This window comes from Cherax quadricarinatus, chromosome 51, assembly GCF_038502225.1.
Source record: "Cherax quadricarinatus isolate ZL_2023a chromosome 51, ASM3850222v1, whole genome shotgun sequence".
Classification (NCBI taxonomy): Eukaryota; Metazoa; Arthropoda; class Malacostraca; order Decapoda; family Parastacidae; genus Cherax; species Cherax quadricarinatus.
In genome coordinates this window covers 6,178,840-6,185,174 of record NC_091342.1, presented here as the reverse complement: position 1 = coordinate 6,185,174, position 6,335 = coordinate 6,178,840, and positions in this window count along the sequence as shown.

Sequence of the window (6,335 nt, the reverse complement as noted above, 5' to 3'; positions counted from 1 at the left end):
ATGTATGTACGTATATATTTTCAACACATTGGCCGTCTCCCACCAAGGCAGTGTGGCCCAAAAAAGGAACACTTTCACCATCATTCACACATAATCACTGTCTTTGCAGAGGTGCTCAGATATGACAGTTTAGATGTCACTCCAAACAGCCAATATCCCAAACCGCTCTCTTAAAGTGCAGGCATCGTATTTCCCACCTCCAGGACTCGAGTCCGGTTAACCGGTTTCCTTGAATCCCTTTACAAAATATTACCCTGCTCACACTCGAACAGCTCGTCAGGTCCCAAAAACCATTCATCTCCATTCACTCCTATCTAACATGTTCACACACATGCCTGCTGTATATTCAAGCCCCAGAAAAGAAAGAAACACTTTTACCATCATTCACACATAATCATCACTGTCTTTGCAGAGGCTCTCAGATACAACAGTTCAGATGTCACTCAAAACAGCCAATATCACAAACCCCTCCTTTATATACAGTAGGACCCCAGTATCTGCGGGTCTGGTTTCTGCGGTTTCATTTATCCGCGGTTTACTGTGGCCTGAATATAAGCCTTAATTTTGCTTAATGGCACCGTAGTACAAAAGTAGTGATCGTGGCAGTTCTTCAAAGCCTAAGAGAAGCCATGAAGTGCTTCATCAGTGAAAAAGTGATAATTCTCGACTTGTGCGTAATTTATCAATTAAGGTAAACTTCATAAAAGGTATGTATGCACACAAAAATGAAAAATGACTTATATGTAGGGTTTGGTACTATCCGCAGTAGGTCCTTGTAATGTTTTCCCCACAGATACGGGGGTCGTATTGTGTTTGTGTGTGAGCAGGGTATTATTTAGTGAAGGGATTCAGGGAAACTGGCTATTTTTATATGGCCGGACTTGAGTACTGGAAATGGGAAGTACAATGCCTGCACTTTCAAGGAGGGGTTTGGGATATTTTGCAGTTTGGAAGGATATGTTATACACGTGTATCTTTATATATGCTTCTAAACTGTTGTATCTGGGTGCCTCTGCAAAAACAGTGATTACGTATGAGGTGAAAGTGTTGAATGATGAAAGTATTTTCTTTTTGGGGATTTTCTTTCTGGGTCACCCTGCCTCGGTGGGATACAGCCGGTTTGTTGAAAGAAGAGTTTTTTTTTTTCTCTCTCTCTCTCTCTCTCTCTCTCTACCACCGAAACAGGGTGACCCAAAAAGAAAGAAAATCCCCAAAAAGAAAATACTTTCATCATCATTCAACACTTTCACCTCACTCACACATAATCACTGTTTTTGCAGAGGTGCTCAGAATACAATAGTTTAGAAGTATATATGTATAAAGATACACAACATATTCCTCCAAACTGCTAATATCCCGAACCCCTCCTTTATTGTGCAGGCATTATACTTCCCATTTCTAAGACTCAAGTCCGGCTATATTTATATTTATATAATGCAGAGAATTCGTAGTTTGGAAGTTAGGAGGAGGTGCGGGATTACCAAAACTGTTGTCCAGAGGGCTGAGGAAGGGTTGTTGAGGTGGTTCGGACATGTAGAGAGAATGGAGCGAAACAGAATGACTTCAAGAGTGTATCAGTCTGTAGTGGAAGGAAGGCGGGGTAGGGGTCGGCCTAGGAAGGGTTGGAGGGAGGGGGTAAAGGAGGTTTTGTGTGCGAGGGGCTTGGACTTCCAGCAGGCATGCGTGAGCGTGTTTGATAGGAGTGAATGGAGACAAATGGTTTTTAATACTTGACGTGCTGTTGGAGTGTGAGCAAAGTAACATTTATGAAGGGATTCAGGGAAACCGGCAGGCCGGACTTGAGTCCTGGAGATGGGAAGTACAGTGCCTGCACTCTGAAGGAGGGGTGTTAATGTTGCAGTTTAAAAACTGTAGTGTAAAGCACCCTTCTGGCAAGACAGTGATGGAGTGAATGATGGTGAAAGTTTTTCTTCTTCGGGCCACCCTGCCTTGGTGGGAATCGGCCGGTGTGATAATAAAAAAAAAAAAATAAGTCCGGCTATATAAAAATAACCGGTTTCCCTGAATCCCTTCACTAAATGTTACTCTGCTCACACTCCAACAGCTCATCAGGTCCCAAATGCCATTCGTCTCCATTCACTTACGTACATTCAGACTATGAACAGACTACCGTGTTAGTTTTATTTGCAATATTTCCAGAGATCCAAATTTTGAGTTGCGTACCTTTTGCTTAGTACGACGTTTTGCAGCAACCTTCATTGGGCAGCACCAAAGTCAACAGAGTTGACATATGAAGATTTGATGGAGCTGGAAGAGATGCAGCACAAGGAAGAGCAAGAGGAACAAGATGAAACTGTTCCTTCTAAAAAGTTCGAGACAAAAATGATGGCTGAGGCATTTTCTCTTATAGAGAGAGGTCTCTGTATGTTTGAGCTTCAGGACCCCAATATCAAGAGATTCTCAAAGGTTTCAACTGGTGTTAACAATTTTATTTCATGCTACCGTCTTATATACTATGAGAAGAGAAAAACGGTGCAAACTTCCTTAGACAGATTCTTCAGATCAGTGCCTTCTACCTTAAAAGCCTCTTCAGATGTTGAAGTAACCCAGGCTTAAGAAACCCTGACTGATGAAGCATTTGATGAAGTATATGATGTTGATGACCCTCTTCCCCAGTAGCCCCACACAACCTCCTATCTTCCTCTCATCCATCACCTCAAGTTTTTTATACCAATTATTTGGGAAGAGGTGTGGGATTAAAAAATGAAGAGCAGAACTGTATGACCCTGGGGAGTTTAGCACTTAGTTCTGATGATAATAATAATAATAATAATAATAATAATAATAATAATGAAATATGCCAAATCTAATACACTAATACAAAATGGAAGTTGTCACATTATTATTATTATAATAAAAAAGAAGCGCTAAGCCACAAGGGCTATACAGCGGAAGTTGTCAGTTGCTTTTTGATGCCACTGTGCTCTTCAGAGATTCTGAAGAAAAGTTGCTAAGGTTAGTGGATAAATTTGAGAGGGCATGTAAAAGAGGGAAATTAGAAGTGAAAATAGGAAAGAGCAAAGTGATGAGGGTAACATCTGATCCTTTAGCATACCACATGAGAAGTCTGCCAAAATTCCGAGACTCCTCATTCCGCTCGACCATCAGTGCACTGATGGTGTGTCTGAATTGTAGTGGGCTTGTCATGAGGCCTGCTAAAGGATTGGGGGTTCGATTCCCAGCCAGTAGCAGTATTGTATATATACATATATATATATATATATATATATGCACGACAAGCCATGTGGAATGGAAATCTTCAGCTTGAGTACTTTAACACATTTTCAGCGCATCAGGAGCTATGCAATGTTGCAAGAGTAGCAACCGGAGGAATGAGGGGAAGTTTTCTCAGAGGAAAGTAGCATACTGAACATAGTCATTATATTTTTAAAATAAAAAAAAAAAAAAAAAAAAAAAAGTCATGAAGTGGGCTGAGGGGGCATTAATCTCCGGAACACCCTCCAGGTAGACTCCAGATATTGGTATCGGCCAAAATTTTGGTATTGTCCTATCCCTCCTTGTGGCTTAGCGCTTCTCTTTGATTATAATAATAATAATAATGCCCTATCCCTAATATATATCTGGTGTATGTACTCATACATACACATGTACATTATGTACACATACAAACCTCAGTGTATTTACACATACACCTCTGTGTATACTGAGACATACATGCCTCGATGTATAAACACCTTGATAGTTTACCTGGAGAGAGTTCCGGGGGTCAACGCCCCCGCGGCCCGGTCTGTGACCAGGCCTCCTGGTGGATCAGAGCCTGATCAACCAGGCTGTTGCTGCTTGCTGCACGCAAACCAAAGTACGAGCCACAGCCCGGCTGGTCAGGAACTGACTTTAGGTGCTTGTCCAGTGCCAGCTTGAAGACTGCCAGGGGTCTGTTGGTAATCCCCCTTATGTATGCTGGGAGGCAGTTGAACAGTCTCGGGCCCCTGACACTTATTGTATGGTCTAGTGACACCCCTGCTTTTCATTGGGGGGATGTTGCATCGTCTGCCAAGTCTTTTGCTTTTGTAGTGAGTGATTTTCGTGTGCAAGTTCGGTACTAGTCCCTCTATTATTTTCCAGGTGTATATAATCATGTATCTCTCCCGCCTGCGTTCCAGGGAATACAGGTTTAGGAACCTCAAGCGCTCCCAGTAATTGAGGTGTTTTATCTCCGTTATACGCGCCGTGACGGTTCTCTGTACATTTTCTAGGTCAGCAATTTCACCTGCCTTGAAAGGTGCTGTTAGTGTGCAGCAATATTCCAGCCTAGATAGAACAAGTGACCTGAAGAGTGTCATCATGGGCTTGGCCTCCCTAGTTTTGAAGGTTCTCATTATCCATCCTGTCACTTTTCTAGCAGATGCGATTGATACAATGTTATGGTCCTTGAAGGTGAGATCCTCCGACATGATCACTCCCAGGTCTTTGACGTTGGTGTTTCGCTCTATTTTGTGGCCAGAATTTGTTTTGTACTCTGATGAAGATTTAATTTCCTTGTGTTTACCATATCTGAGTAATTGAAATTTCTCATCGTTGAACTTCATATTGTTTTCTGCAGCCCACTGAAAGATTTGGTTGATGTCCGCCTGGAGCCTTGCAGTGTCTGCAATGGAAGACACTGTCATGCAGATTCGGGTGTCATCTGCAAAGGAAGACACGGTGCTGTGGCTGACATCCTTGTCTATGTCGGATATGAGGATGAGGAACAAGATGGGAGCGAGTACTGTGCCTTGTGGAACAGAGCTTTTCACCGTAGCTGCCTCGGACTTTACTCTGTTGACGACTACTCTCTGTGTTCTGTTAGTGAGGAAATTGTAGATCCATCGACCGACTTTTCCTGTTATTCCTTTAGCACGCATTTTGTGCGCTATTACGCCATGGTCACACTTGTCGAAGGCTTTTGCAAAGTCTGTATATATTACATCTGCATTCTTTGTCTTCTAGTGCATCTAGGACCTTGTCGTAGTGATCCAATAGCTGAGACAGACAGGAGCGACCTGTTCTAAACCCATGTTGCCCTGGGTTGTGTAACTGATAGGTTTCTAGATGGGTGGTGATCTTGCTTCTTAGGACCCTTTCAAAGATTTTTATGATATGGGATGTTAGTGCTATCGGTCTGTAGTTCTTTGCTGATGCTTTACTGCCCCCTTTGTGGAGTGGGGCTATGTCTGTTGTTTTTAGTAACTGTGGGATGACCCCCGTGTCCATGCTCCCTCTCCATAGGATGGAAAAGGCTCGTGATAGGAGCTTCTTGCAGTTCTTGATGAACACGGAGTTACATGAGTCTGGCCCTGGGGCAGAGTGCATGGGCATGTCATTTATCGCCTGTTCGAAGTCATTTGGTGTCAGGATAACATCGGATAGGCTTGTGTTAACCAAATTCTGTGGCTCTCTCATAAAAAATTCAGTTTGATCTTCGACTCTGTCTGGTTAGCAGTTTGCTAAAAACTGAGTCATATTGGGACTTGAGTAGCTCACTCATTTCCTTGCTGTCATCTGTGAAGGACCCATCTTGTTTAAGTAGGGGCCCAATACTGGACGTTGTTCTCGACTTTGATTTGGCATAGAAGAAATACTTTGGGTTTCTTTCGATTCTGTTTATGGCTTTTAGTTCTTCCCGCGATTCCTGACTCCTATAAGATTCCTTTAGCTTAAGTTCGATGCTTGCTATTTCTCTGACCAGTGTCTCCCTACGCATTTCAGATATATTGACCTCTTTTAGCCGCTCTGTTATTCTTTTCCGTTGCCTGTAAAGGGAGCGCCTGTCTCTTTCTATTTTACATCTACTACTCCTTTTTCTTAGAGGAATAAGCCTTGTGCATACATCGAGTGCCACCAAGTTAATCTGTTCTAGGCATAAGTTGGGGTCTGTGTTGCTTAGTATATCTTCCCAGCTGTGTATACACACTTCGGTGTGTGTGTGTATATACACGAGTATATACACTGAGATGGGTATATACCCAGGTATATACCCGTGGACAGGAGTTAAGGCACTTTAAAACTGTTTATGACCAGAGTAAACAGTATAGCCTAGTGCCTCTTCACCCTGTCATAAACACATTGTTCACACACATACTACACTCAACAACCTCTCTGTATTGTACGTTGATTCTGCTAGAGGGCTCTTGATGCAAGGAAGTTTACCTACACTACCCTTCCTTCAACTCTCAAGGGAGGTTCCTTGATGCTAGTGAGGGGCTCTTGATATAGGGAATTGGATCTGTGCTCCAGTTCCCTGAATACCTTCCATCCCCCCACATGCGCTGTATAATCCTACAGGTTTAGCGCTTCCCAATTAATATATTAAT